The sequence below is a fragment of the Polypterus senegalus genome, chromosome 5 (genome assembly GCF_016835505.1).
Source record: "Polypterus senegalus isolate Bchr_013 chromosome 5, ASM1683550v1, whole genome shotgun sequence".
NCBI classification, from domain to species: Eukaryota; Metazoa; Chordata; class Cladistia; order Polypteriformes; family Polypteridae; genus Polypterus; species Polypterus senegalus.
The window spans coordinates 19,577,264-19,592,033 of record NC_053158.1 but is presented as its reverse complement, the minus strand read 5'-3'; positions in this window follow the sequence as shown (position 1 = coordinate 19,592,033).

Sequence of the window (14,770 nt, the reverse complement as noted above, 5' to 3'; positions counted from 1 at the left end):
GCCCATTCTACAAAAGTACCCTGGCAATGATTAATTTATCAAATGCAGGTAGTGCAAGTGTAACATTCGCGGTATTTATTTTGATACTAGCTGTGTAAGCCTGTGCTGTATAAAGCATGGGGTCCTAGGAACTATTGAAATCGTCAGAAAAAAAACTGAAATGTAGAGATGTCAGGTGATTGAAAGGAACTACTCTGGGCATCTCTCTCCTAGTAGGTTTCGTTTTTGCCAACGTGCTCACATCATATGTGCATTAGCAGCTAAACCACTTTGTCTTTCTTTAGAGGTTTAGTTTTGCCATCGTGCTCGCCTCACTTGTGTATTAGTGGCAGAAGGAAAAGGGATACCGTTTTGCCGATGTGCTCACCCCGCTTCTGTATTAGCAACTAAGCGAGTGACTCCGTCTTAGGAGTTTTGCCGACGTGCTAGCCTCGCTTATGTATCCTTGGAGGTGGAGCCCTTAGCCCGACTCCATCTCACTCTTCCAGGCCGGACAGACACACACACTTCCACATGTAGACGTTTATATACAGTATAAGATATGCAAGTGTGCCTTTTGAATGGGAAACATTGAGCTTATGCTAAATTGAATCAAACCAGATGTCAACATGACCATCATCATCTAATTCTTCCACATGAAGCCTAAAACCATGAGGACTAATTGAGATCATTGATATTAGGTCGAATGCCCAGTGGGGACTGGGTGGTCTCGTGGCCTTGGAACCCCTGCAGATTTTTTTTTTCTCCAGTCCCTGGAGTTTTTTGCTTTTTTTTTGCCCTTGGCCATTGGACCATACTTTATTGTTTGTTACTTAGTATGGCCTAATCTTTTTATATTTTTGTTTTTTCTTTCCTTATTTTGTAAAGCACTTTGTGCTACATCATTTGTATGAAAATGTGCTATGTTGTTAATGTTAACATTAATATGCAAATTGCAAAGCCTCCTGCCATGGATATCGAGCATACAACTCGATGTAGGAAAGCTCAGCCTGATTCTAGGTTTTGATTGTTTTATTGTTTGAATAGCTCGTATGTCCAAATACCTCATAACCCACTCCATATGTTTTGTAAGTAAACCTTTTAAATATGTATATTTCGGACACTTTGGCATTATTTTGGGTTTAAAGATGGCTCAAGAGCACCTCCTAGTGATTATGGTGTGTTTGATGATATACATTTTGAGCCATTAGATTTTTAAAATATTACATCAAGTTTTCCATTAGCTCTCTTCTTAGGTGATAAAAATAAAACAAATGCTGCTAGAAGTGGGTGATTTCACAATTGAGGAACTGTAGGTAGTTGAATGTCATGATATCATAAAATTACATTTGTCACCGGTGCATCATGCTGGAGAGGGACTTTCTGTTTTGACAAACGGCTCCAGGAGAGAATGGTAGCTGTTAAAAGGCCCACAGATAGAGAATGCATTTGTCAGAAGGAAATAAAGTTGGAGCTAGATGACAGTAATCAGCACGTTTATAATTGAGCAAAAAACTCTAGAGCTTATCTCACCCTTTTCAGTTTAAACTTGCTAAACAAGATAATTACCTTTAATTAGCATGTAAGTAAATTAAGGCGCCCCAACTGGAACACAATCAGCTCTGGCCAAATCAGCTAATACCCAAGAAAAGCAAAGTGAGAACTGGTGCCAAATCGCTAGGCATTCCCTATAAATTACTACTTGAAGTGTATCCTGTCTGACCAAACAACTGTTGTTTATATTAAACTGAATTTATTTTAGAATGTAATATGCAATTTTTTTTAATTGACAAATTCTACTGGAGAATGTGTGTAGACTAGTTGTAAGGAGCAAATGGAACATTCAGCCTACAAAGGACAGGTCTGCTCTTCAGTCTACTTACAGTATATTTGGGCATAATAGCTACCTGTGCTGCGTCACAACTCCAGTGACATGGGTCCTCACTGTGGCCTCCATAATGTTTGGAACAAAGACACATTTTCCTTGATTTACCCTTGTGCTCAACAGTTTCAAATTACAAATCAAACAATTCAGACGTGATTAAAGTCTACATTGCAGACTTTCATTTAGGGGGATTTGTATACATTTTGGTGCCAACATTTAGAAATGACAATACTTTTTCTACATGACCTTCCCATTTCAGGGCACCATAATGTTTGGGACAATTGGTGTCACAGGTGTTTGTGATTCCTCAGGTGGGTTTTGTTGCTCCATAACATCCCTCGGCTTGCTTCCACCCTTTAAAGTCTGTAGCTGCCATTGTTCAATGTGAGGACAAGATTTGTGTCAATGCAAGTCAACAAGAACAAAAACATTAGAGACAGTAAAACCTTAGGATGACCTAAATCAACTGTCAAGAATATCATTAACAAAGAAAGAACAGACTGGTGAGCTCAGTAATCACAAAGAGGAGAAGGAAGATCAGAAACAGTCTTCAGGAGGCCAATGTGTCTTAGACGACTATCAGCAGAAGACTTCATGAATAGAGGCCACACTGCAAGATGCAAACCACTAGTTAGCCACAAAAACAGCTTGGCCAGAATATATTTTGTGAAAAAGAACTTAAAAGAGCTTGCACAATTCTGTTAAAAGGTCTTGTGGACAGACGAGACAAAGGTGAACCTGATCAGAGTGATGACAAGAGCAAAGTGCGGAGACAAAAAAGGAACTGCTCAAGGTTCAAAGCATACAATCTCATCTGTTAGTCATGGTGCTGGGGGTTTTATGGCTTGGGCATGTATGGCTGTAACATCTCTTCATTGATGATGGAACTGATTTTTGCAGTGGCATAACAAATTCTGTGCTATATAGAAACATCTGATCTACACAACGTTCCGTAAACACTTCATTCTATCCATCTATCCACTTTCCAACCCCCTGAATCCAAACACAGGGCCACGGGGGTTTGCTGGAGCCAATCCCAGCCAACAAGGGGAGACACACACACATCCACACACTAGGTCCAATTTAGAATCACCAATCCACCTAACCTGCATGTCTTTGTACTGTGGGAGGAAACCGGAGTACCCAGAGGAAACCCACGCAGACACGGGGAGAACATGCAAACTGCAAACAGGGATGACCTGGGAAGCGAACCCGGGTTTCCTTACTGCGAGGCAGCAGCGCTACCCACTGCGCCAGCGTGCCACCCCTCACTTCATTCTACAAGAAGATAATACACATACTGCTTAGGCAACACAGGAGTTCTTCAGAGCTAAAGAACAGAAATTCTTGAATGACCAGTCGCTCAATTTATAATCCAATTGAGCAGACCTTCCATATGCTGAAAAGAAAACTTAAGGGGACAAGCCCCCCGAAACAAGCAGGAGCTGAAGATGGTCATATTAGAGGCTTGGCAGAGCATCACCAGAGAAGTTCCTCAGCACCTGCTGATGTCTATGAATTGCTGACTTGATGCAGTCATTACATGCAGGTGATATGTGACAAAGTCCTAAATATGACGGCTTTAATAAACTTGCCATTGCTGTGTTCTAAACATTATTATGGTGTCCTGAAATGGGGAGACCACATAGAAAAAGTGTGTGACCAAAATGCATGCAAATACCCTTAAATGAAGGTCTGCAGTGTGCACTTTAATTACATTATCTGAATTGTTTGATTTGTAATTTTAAACTGTGGAGCAGAGGGGGAAATCCAGGAAAAATGGGTGTTTGTCTCAAACACTATGGAAGGCACTGTAGCAAAATGTGAAAATGTGAAGGGGTCTGAATACATTCTGAAGGCACTGTAAGTAAATATTTATCATCTGAATGTTACAAAATGATTATTAGTTACGGTAAATATTAAGTGGATAAGTGCAGTAAAAAATGTTTACAAAAAAGTTTCTGTTTGTATATTTTTATATCCGTATATTTTCCCCTCACATGGACTGAAAGACAAGTGTGTGTTTTCACATACAAGTGAACCACAAAGTCTGAAATCATTAATTTTACAATGTGAAGCCCAGTTTAAAATGGCAGTGGCTTAGGAGTTAGCATTTTTAAAACTTCCATAAATGGATATTTGTTGACTAATCAGCCTTTTTAAAATCATCTTCATGTTCTGATAGCTGTCCTTGCTGCCTCAGCAACATTTGTCTTCTGATATGAGATTATATGAGAAAACATTACTTGTAGCAATGCACTGTCAGCAAAATGGCTAGCCTAGCATACAGCCAATTAGAATTCCTTGTCTAATGATTCACTGGTACAGTCTCTGTAGGTTTACATGCCTGCCGTCAAACCTACTAGACTATTATGCTTCTTGGCAACTTATTATGCATAGTAAAGCTCACTGCAGTATTTGCTGAAAAATAAAAATAGGCATGATTAAAAAGCTTTATCTATTCTATTTCAATTACAGTCCCTCCAAGTGTTTTGTATTATGCTTCCTCATATTTACATTTTCGGACGTGATATTTTATGCTTGTTAAGAATAAAAATATCTTACTAAAAAATACATTTCAGAGGGTAAAGCAGAGCAAGCTTCTTGGGACTGAGTGACCTTAGAGTGGTGAAGGAGCTTTTGTGTCATAATGATGCTTAGAGCTAAGTTACTGTATCTAAAAGCATATGATGCTGATTGAGATACTAATAACAAATTGCTTCTGGGGACAGACAAAGAACAATCTTAAAGAAAAAGTGAGGTCGCTAAATAAGAAAGAGCAAACATGACTTGTGGTAAGACACATTCGAGTCTGTGGCAATACGCAGTATAAAAAAAGGAGTGCTCAGGTGTAGGTGTGCGTGATAGTGTGGTGGAGCAGTTCTGGGGTGTTGATGAAGTGATTGACTGGTGATGAATTCACGTGCAGATGTGTGCGGTTCAGCTGATTGTCTCATTAGTGTTCTAAAGTCTGTAATCAGCACTAGTGTACCTGTATCCCTAAATAGGAGCCTGAGCAAGAAACAGGAAAATCGATGAAAAAAAAAGATTGGTAGACCTAGAGACAATGGAACTAAAGTTGGAAAGATTGGAATGGTACCAGTGCTGATGTATAGAGGTGGCAGGAAGTTGGGAAAGTAAGCGCCGAAAAGAAGCGAGTGGCCAGCACTTGGGGTGGGATTTAGAATGGGCTCCTGGTACACTACCTCAGACAACTAGGCCAAGGTAGTACATTGAGCCATTCCTGCTATTGGCCAGATTGTTTGTACAGCCATACCATGTAACCAGGTACTAGTGGGTTTCTTTGGCATTGACTATCATATGTCCTTCTCCGTCAATTGCTAGCATCCATCTGATGATTCCAAGCTAGTAAGCTGACGATCTCCAGGCTAACCCGCAAGTCCTGCACATACTGACACCCTGGAGTGGTGTTAATAGCGGGTTCAGGGGGCGTCCCAAAGGCCAGCGTTATAGCAGTTTGCAGCTCCTCCCTGAACATCAGCATGGCAGGTGTGAGCTTCTGGACAGCAGAACGATAAGCCCATAAGCACAGCAGGAAAATATTTGTCCCAGTCTCTCTTGTGCTCTGCTTTTAAAATGTAGAGCTGTGTGACCAGGGTTTGATTAAATCTTCCAACAAGCCTGTCGCTCTGAAGGTGCAGGGGAGTAGTGTGAGTCAAACCTGTTTCATTAGTTTGGACTCCAAGTTTTAACCATGGTCACTGGGCAGACAGCACAACATCCCCTGAGTGAACCTCTTAATGCAGGTGGTTGTGGTCTGATCTGGAATCGCGGACGGGTTGGACCACTTTGTAAAATAGTTCATAGCCATAAGGACATGATGATTCCCACAGTCTGTAATTAGGAAGGGGCAGAGGATGTCCAGGCATTTGGGTAGAGCTGCCATCTGTGGGTGTCTTCTATATGGTTCTTGATTTGTATGCTGGTTTGATATTTCATTTTATTCTATGTTTTATTTATTTATTTTTCACTTTTGTCTGTGATAAGTGTGAAATAAATACATTTTGACTTTACTTTATGCTGCCCTTCTGCCCTCAGATCTGCTCCTAGTTGCTTATGTATGTACAGTACATTTGTTACTGCTGTTGTTTTTATTATTCGTTGTTGCTATTAGTTATTTTTTACTATTAATGTCTAGTAAGTAATATCTATTCACCTACTTATTATTTATTTATAAATTAGAATAGTTCTTTTCCTACCTTGTACTTGTCTTGTATTATGAATACCGTATGCACTCGCGGATAAGCCAGTACTTGATTTTACAGTATAATTTCTGGTATTTTATAATGTCGGTCATATAAGTTGAATGTGCATTTATCAAAATTAAATTAAATAAATTACCCATCACCATGACATATGATCCCTCAGGTTCAGATACTATGTCTGATACTGCAAATGTTTTGTGTAATAAGTTTCCTATACCTCTAGTTTTCTTTGTATAGCTGGAGTGACAGAATTGGCCAATCCAATATCCTTGCAACTGAAACTGGTCCAAAGTTTTTAAGTAAGTCTCCTGTAAAAATAATACCTCAGCATTTAAATACTGAAAATACTTTTTTTCTCTTTAGAATGTGATTGAGACTTTTGACATTCCAGCTCACGAAGTTCACTGTTTGGTCAGAGAGACACTGCTTCTGAATTTTAGAGAATGTTTTGTAAACTTACGTAAAGGTAGTACGTTGTTTCATACAACAGCTTTAAGCATGATTTCATGTTGTTGCCAGGGTTTGTGGCTACAGAGACTATTATCATGTAAAAAGGATAAATATGAAGTAACTTTTGCCCTCCCCATGTGAGGCTAGACCACAGTTTGCAAAGTCCTCGTCCTCTGACATAGCAAGAGACAGGAGATGTCCAGAACAAAACAAAGTAGTTTAGTAAGGATTAAAATTGAGATATCTTATGATAGTACAGTCCAGATGCAATAAACCTAGAGTATGATGTTAAACAGTCCCCTTAGAGACAAAAAAGGTCTAATAACATTGTAAATTACTAGTTACATAGTGAATACCAAAATATACATATATTTAATAAAAGAAATTTCAATGTAGTAACTGGAAAGTGGCCAAAAAAGAAATAGAATGTATAGGTACAGCCAATGTTGCTTTACAAATAGACCATGTTGCAAGCAGAATCTTTTTGCATTACCCAGACATGATATGACTCATGTTCATGTTTTAAATAATGCTGAAATCAATCTTTTAGCTCTTTTTCTTCTTCTTTAGGAGAATTAAAAATGTAGAATTGGACATCAAAAATCACTTTCAACTTAACAGGAAACAAGAGGCTGTATCTGATTTTGGCTTTGCGTAAGCGCTGTTTAAAGCTGTAGAATGCAGCTTGTTTTGCAGCTGTTGAAGGAGAGAAATCTGTGAAAATACGAATGTGGTTATTTTCAAATATAATTTTTTTCTGTCTGAGAATCAACATCAAATTTTCTTTAACTCGTAGTTTGTGGACATGGACAATCAGGTTTCTCAGCTTTGAGGCATTCAATGCATGTACGCTGTAAGCTGCTGAGATCTTGTTGTACTATTTGAAGTCCTCTCCAATTATTTTAGAAAATAGTTCAGGTATGAATTTCACTCGGCTTGGATTTTCAAGGTTTTCAGGGAGGCCTTCAAATCTGATGTTGTTCTTTCTACTGTATATTTATCTTCCATTGCAGTTAGTAGTTATAGGTGGGCGGCTACTGTCAAAATCGCAATTAGAGCTGTCAATCAAAATGATTAATGACCTTTAAGTCCCGCCCCAGCTGATGCAAGACCGGAAGTCCCGCCCCGCTGGTGCAAGACCGGAAGTACCGCCCCGTCGCCTCCTGATGACGTCACTCCGGAAAGTCCCGGCCCCTCACGTGACCTCTCTCCTCCCCCTTTGGCACTGCCCCCTGGCGGCGGTTGGTTGAAGGGCCCCCAGTCCCCGCCCAGACACCGCCTTGAACCCTCCCCCGGCCCCTGATTGGTTCAGGAAACTGTCAAGGGGCTTTGATGGATGTCTGCCCCCTCCTTGAACCCACCCCACACCCACCTGCCTGCCCAGGAAACTGTCAAGGGCAGTTTGATGGATGTCTGCCCCCTGTTTGAACCCGCTCCCACCCCACACCCACCTGTCTGCCCAGGAAACTGTCAAGGGCAGTTTGATGGATGTCTACCCCCTCCTTGAACTCCCCACCGGCCCCCCTCTCCCGAAAGACAAGCCCGGGCAAGTGACAGCCTTTACCTCGACAAGCTCAGACATGCCCGGGGGCTGCCTCGGCCCCCGCCCTTTCTCTGGCACAAGCCCGGACAGGCCCGGGGCCTGTCCTGACCTGCTCAGACATGCCCAAGTCACCCTGCACCAGTCCCAGCACGTTCACGAAATTAAAATCTCTATCTCATCTTGGCTTCAAAAACCTGCATTTTTCCGGCTCACACACACAGATAACAAACTGTCAGATCAAAGACACGGTCTGAGTCAGGCCGCATTTAACCATAGCGCCCACACTTCCCGGTCCCCACACCTCCCAGTCCCCACATTTCCCTGCCGAAAGCCTAAAAGCTAAGCATTTTGTTCTCGGTTCTATCTATGATTTTAATATGAACACGCCATTAAAATATCTATCTCATCTTTGCTTTATCACTTACAGGTCCATCCTTTTCCATCTCACAGAAATTCCTCAACCAACATTGAGTCAGGTTCCCAGTGACAGACTCTGCAGTAAAAACATTCTTAGCAATGAAGCAGGTTTCTCAGAAAGAAATCAAGCAGCCCAGCTTTTAGCCGACCCCCTTGCAAGCAGGCCTGTGTGCTCTGTCTCTCTCTCTACACACACACACAAAGTAAAGTCAGGTATGGGAGGACTCTGTGAGTTCACTTGCAAACAACTGAGCCCGCCCGCTTCGAGCACCCATCCCCCTTGAGACCAAAAAAAAAAAAACTTCTCTTTTTAAAGTGAAGTTTAGGTTCCGGCAGGGGTGATTGCATCCTTGAGCTGTGCAACTCATAGGATGACTCCCACGCCGCTGAGGAATTCTTTTGAGGTCCTTCTCGGGGTAAAGAAAGGCACTTTGAAGCTGCTTATGTCATTTTTCATCTCTTTTAAGGGAGTTTAGGACCATCCCTTATCTGGGCAACTCAAGGTCTGGCTGCAACAATATTTGGATCTAAATAGAAAAAGGACGGCTGTTTAATATTTACTGGAGATGCAGAGATCACCTTTTCAACAGATAGACACCTGGCCGTGTAAATTGTCTGATAAAATGGTCCATATCTGTGATTATAAATTACCGTTCAACCTTCAAAAAATTCCGGTGTGTTTGTATAATTGGACCATATCTCTGATTATAAATGACCGTTCAAACTTCAAAAAATTCTTTTCGTATAAAATAACCCCGCCCATAGGTCTTACACGTCTGCAAACCGCTAAGAAAAAACAAGATGAATGTCTCTCAAAATGGTGCGTCTTATCAGCATTAATTGAACGTTACCTTGTAATTTGTAATGGCTAAAATGCAATATTAACATTCTTCATACTGACTATTTTTGCAGAAGCTATTGTCCCGCAAGATCACGGTAAGCATTATTTTTGATTATTATTATTAATCCCTATTCATAACTATTATAAGCGCTAAACGAGCATATATTAAAAATTTTAAGTCTGATTCCTTATGTTTTTTGTTTAGATGTCTATATCGAGACTGATTCGGGAAATGGTAATTCATTTTTGCAAATATTTTGTTTAAAATGTACATGGGTTGATTATCTGAGCATGATTACGGGATTTTCATGGTTTGATTATCTGAGCATGCTCGAGTTTGACTGGGGTCGGACACGAGCAAGATGAAAAGCGCTCCTAACCACTCACCAAATGAAATGTAATTATTTTAAAGCAAACTATTAACTCAATCCGTTATTTATCAGGCTTTAAATGTAAAAGTGTTAACTAACCGCATGAATTGTCCGTGTGAGTGCATTTTGAGTGTGCTGTATGTCGGGTGCGTATTGGCATATGTGTCAGTATACATAAAGCAAGTTTTATTTCAAAAATAACTTACGGCTGAATCCTTTATTTATTTTTCTAGAAATTTATATCCAAATAGATTCTTCAAACCATGATGATGTTGATGATGAAAGAGGTAAGAATATTTTGAAAATCGATAAAATGTTTACAAAGTTCTTATGGATACGTGTGTGTTTACAAAGTTCCTACCGGTACGCGCTTGTTAAATGCTGGCGTGCGTGCCTGTGATTACTCACGCTCTTGTAATATTATGCTTTCGCTAAATGTAATTATTTTCATTCAGAATTGTCAAGCCCAAAGTCCGCAGGGTTTTTTAGAAGTGCCATGTGTCTTGTTGAATCATAGGGTAAATGAATATTATAACATGTTCCTGTCTGTATCAGGGCCGATTGTCTAATCTGAAAAAGTTTGTGTCCATTTTACTGTATGGAGTGCACGTGCGCTTTTTTAAAATGTTTTGGGTTGTTACAATTAGCCTAGCATCTGCGAGAGTCTGTCTAGCCACCATAAAAGAATTTTTTATAGTGCCGTGCTTCTATAGGCTATATATGGAAGTGAAAAGGGGGGTTGATGCGTAATAAAACCTCCTCGGTTTATCATCAGCCTGCATGTGTGTGTGTGTGTGTGTGTGTGTGTCTGCGTGTGACAGTGTGTGGCCTGTTATTTTAAAGAGTATATTCATTTTGTTTGCGCAGCGGCAGACCATGTTATTTTAAAGAACTTGTGCATTTTGAATGTGTGCGTGTGGGTGTATGTGCGTGCGTGTGTGTGTGTGTGTGGCCTGTTATTTTAAAGAGCGTATGCATTTTCTTTTTTGTAGACGAGAATCCTTTACAGAACTAAACAGTTTCTGAAAGGGAATCCCCTGAGTTGACCAATCGCAGTAAGTGTCATTTTCAGTGTATCGAAGAAAAACACAGGGGTACACACGTATCTCCAGATTTTGTGAAAAGAGATCTTTAACTTTTATTTTCAGGTTCCCCGGGTGTTTTAACGCAGTTGTTGGACAGTTCAGACAACCTAGGCCTCTATCGTAACTGGAAGACTCCACAAACACCACCCCCTTCTGAGATCAGCATCGAGCATTCTCGCACACCCTCTGACAGCCGCGGACGGCATTCTCCCGTTCCCTCTGAAAGCAGCGGACGGCGTTCAGTCCGCCGGGTGTCCCCTTCGCTGACAACGACTCACTCTGACCACGGATCTCGGCGTCAAAATCGTTATTCATCACGATATTCCCTCCGGCCTGAACACAAACAGAGACATCGAGAAAGACTGCAAGAGCTGACTGAAAACCTTGGCCTGTTACTGGAGCAATTTGTAGAATTAGAGGCTCCTATGTACAATTCCATACCCGAAATGTGCTTACATTTGATGCATCTGTATGCTTTTACATGGATCTAATCCGAAATTAAAGGATAGGTTTTATATGACTTTTTTGCATGAAAAATAACATTGACCGCAAATTACTATTATTATTATTATTATACTCTGTGATCATAACTGTCACCTTTGATTAAATTTAGGTCATGCCTGAAAGCGGGTCTAGCGGCAGCAGCAGCAGCAGCAACAGCAGCGACAACAGTGACAGTGACCGGTGGATCAGACAGTGGGCGTGAATATCCAGCAGGGCGTAAAGGTAGGAAAAGACCATCCAGTGAATACCTGAGACTATTAACACTAGAATTACCAGAGCCTCTGAAAAACTTCGTAATTCCGTCCCACCTTAAACTGCTTCTTAAATCCCTTCACACCTCTCCAGCGCCTTTGTCTTCTAAATGTGCTGATAAAGAGCAGCCGGCTATTCCATCCCCACCAATTTAGAACGTGCACGAACTTCTCTCAGCTCATGCCTTGATTGAGTATCTGGGGTGAAGTGGAGTTTTAGAGTGAAATAATAGATCGTTGTTTGGAACACACGCATTTCATGTCTGTTCGTTTCTACAGTAATCTGTGTCAACACATTGTTAAAACAGAAACTTTTTTTATATTCTAGTAGTAGATGACAAAATGTAGGCATAAACTATATAATGTATGAAGCCTGAAGTCCAAATAGCAAAGAAACATTTTCACAAGAATAACACAATTGCACTTTTATTCAAACATATAACTGCAGAAACAAAAGCCGCCTTAACATGCGACATTGACACCAGTTTACTGTAACTGACTCCGTGGTTCAATAGATTCACCCCGCTTGGAATCAAGGGTGAGGTCGATCCTCGCCCCTCCATTTTGAGAAGTAAACTGCTCTTAGTCTTACTGTTTTAGAATAAAAGCATACATTTGATTTCAGTCTGTAACAGCCGTGCAATTTATGATCTTTGTAAAGGTTAGCTTTTTTTTTTTTTTTTATTCACTTTTCACTCTCTCAGTCGCGTTCAGAATCAATCCATACAACCCCATCTGACACGGCTGTTTTCACTAAAGGCGCTATAGCTCTGCAGTGTACCACGATGCATACTAACGCTACCCGGTTCTGACACACAAGCGCTGGCGAAGCTGCCTTCTTAGTGTCTCACCGTCACTTGCTTTTTTCAGTTTTATTGAGTGTTCCTGCCAGTCCCGCATGTTGCTGTATGCTTTTCTTTTGTACTCCAGGACATAGAGGAAAGAATGGTAAAGACCAGTAACCAGCTAAATGCAATCATCATCCCCATCTGCCCGTGTCGTTCAAACACAGGAACATATATTGGTGTAAAAGTATAACAAAAGTGCACTTTTATTCAAGTGCACTTTTCCATCGCTTTTCCTGTAAGAAGCAATGTACACACTTCTCTCTATGCTGTGGTTTCTATTACACACCTGAAAGAAAGAGACAATACATGTGAAAATATCCAGCATACAGCAACATGCGGGGACTGGCAGGAACACTCAATAAAACTGAATAAAAAGAAAAGCAAGTGCGGTGAGATACGAAGAAGGCAGCTTAGCCAGCGTCTGTGTGTCAGAACCGGGGGCGTTAGTATGCATCGTGGTACAGCACAGAGCTATAGCGCGTCTGTATTCTGTTTCTTTTGTACTCCAGGGCGCGCAGAGGAGAGAATAGTAAAGAGCAGTAAGTTGGGCTATATGCAATCATCAGACACTCCCCATCTGCCCGTTGTTTTGTTATACTTTTCAATACTTTTATACTGCTCAAGCGGGCATGCTCAAAAATACGTGTAATGCCACGAAAAGTGCACAGACACTTCATTTCGCAAACAAAACAAGTGCACTTTTATTCAAAACTACCTGTATAACCGAAGAAAAAGAAAGCAAGTTACAGTAGGCGATTGATCGACATCTTGCATGGTGCAATGCTAAGAAGTGCAGATTTTCATTCCGTGCTATATAAAATCATCACATTCAAATATTAACAGTTCCCACACACCCAAGGACCGTCCTTCCTACATTTCACGACCGTGTACTTGTTGCCGTGTACACACCTCTCTGTGCTATGGTTTCTATTACACTGAATGAGCACCTGACACTGTACTTTCTTCCCTGGGGAAGGTCCGCATCAGAGAATTTCCAGTTCCTGCATAAATTCACACCGATCTGGCGCTGTTCGTTTTCAAATAATATTGCATTAGTGCGATTATATTTTCACATATATTGTCTCTTTCTTTCAGGTGTGTAATAGAAACCACAGCATAGAGAGAAGTGTGTACACTGCTTCTTACAGGAAAAGGCGATGGAAAAAGTGCACTTGAATAAAAGTGCACTTTTGTTATACTTTTACACCAATATATGTTCCTGTGTTTGAGCGACACGGGCAGATGGGGAGTGTCTGATGATTGCATAAGTTACTGGTCTTTACCATTCTTTCCTCTACCTGTCCTGGAGTACAAAGAAAAAGCATACAGCAACATGCGGGGACTGGCAGGAACACTCAATAAAACGAAAAGCAAGTGGCGGTGAGATCACGAAGAGAGGCAGCTTCGCCAGCGTTTGTGTGTCAGAACCATGGGTAGCGTTAGTATGCATCGTGGTACACTGCAGAGCTATAGCGCGTCTTTAGTGAAAACAGCCGTGTCAGATGGGGTTGTATGGATTGATTCTGAGCAGCGACTGAGAGAGTGAAAAGTGAAAAAAAAAAGCTAACCTTTACAAAGATCATAAATTGCACGGCTGTTACAGACTGAAATCAAATGTATGCTTTTATTCTAAAACAGTAAGACTAAGAGCAGTTTACTTCTCAAAATGGAGGCGCAGGATCGAACCCGTCACCCCTTGATTCGCAAGCGGGGGCTGAATCTATTGAACCACGGAGTCAGTTACAGTAAACTGGTGTCAATGTCGCATGTTAAAGGCTTTTGTTTCTGCAGTTATATGTTTGAATAAAAGTGCAATTGTGTTATTCTTGTGAAAATGTTTCTTTGCTATTTGGACTTCAGGCTTCATACATTATATAGTTTATGCCTACATTTTGTCATCTACTACTAGAATATAAAAAAGTTTCTGTTTTAACAATGTGTTGACACAGATTACTGTAGAAACGGAACAGACATGAAATGCGTGTGTTCCAAACAACGATCTATTATTTCCACTCTAAAACTCCACTTCACTCCCAGATACTCAATCAAGGCATGAGCTGAGAGAAGTTCGTTGCGTTCTAAATTGGTGGGGGATGGAATAGCCGGCTGCTCTTTATCAGCACATTTAGAGACAAAGGGCGCTGGCGAGAGGTGTGAAGGGATTTAAGAAGCAGTTTAAGGTGGGACGGAATTACGAGTTTTTAGTAGGCTCTGGTAATTCTAGTGTTAAGAGATGTCTGATAACCTCGAATATTCTATTAAGCCCCTAAAATCCCCACTCCTCCACGATCTCCTGAAATTGTTCAATCACCATTCCCCGTAACACATCCGATCGACAATTTTGACCTGATTAATAATTCGCTCCAGGCT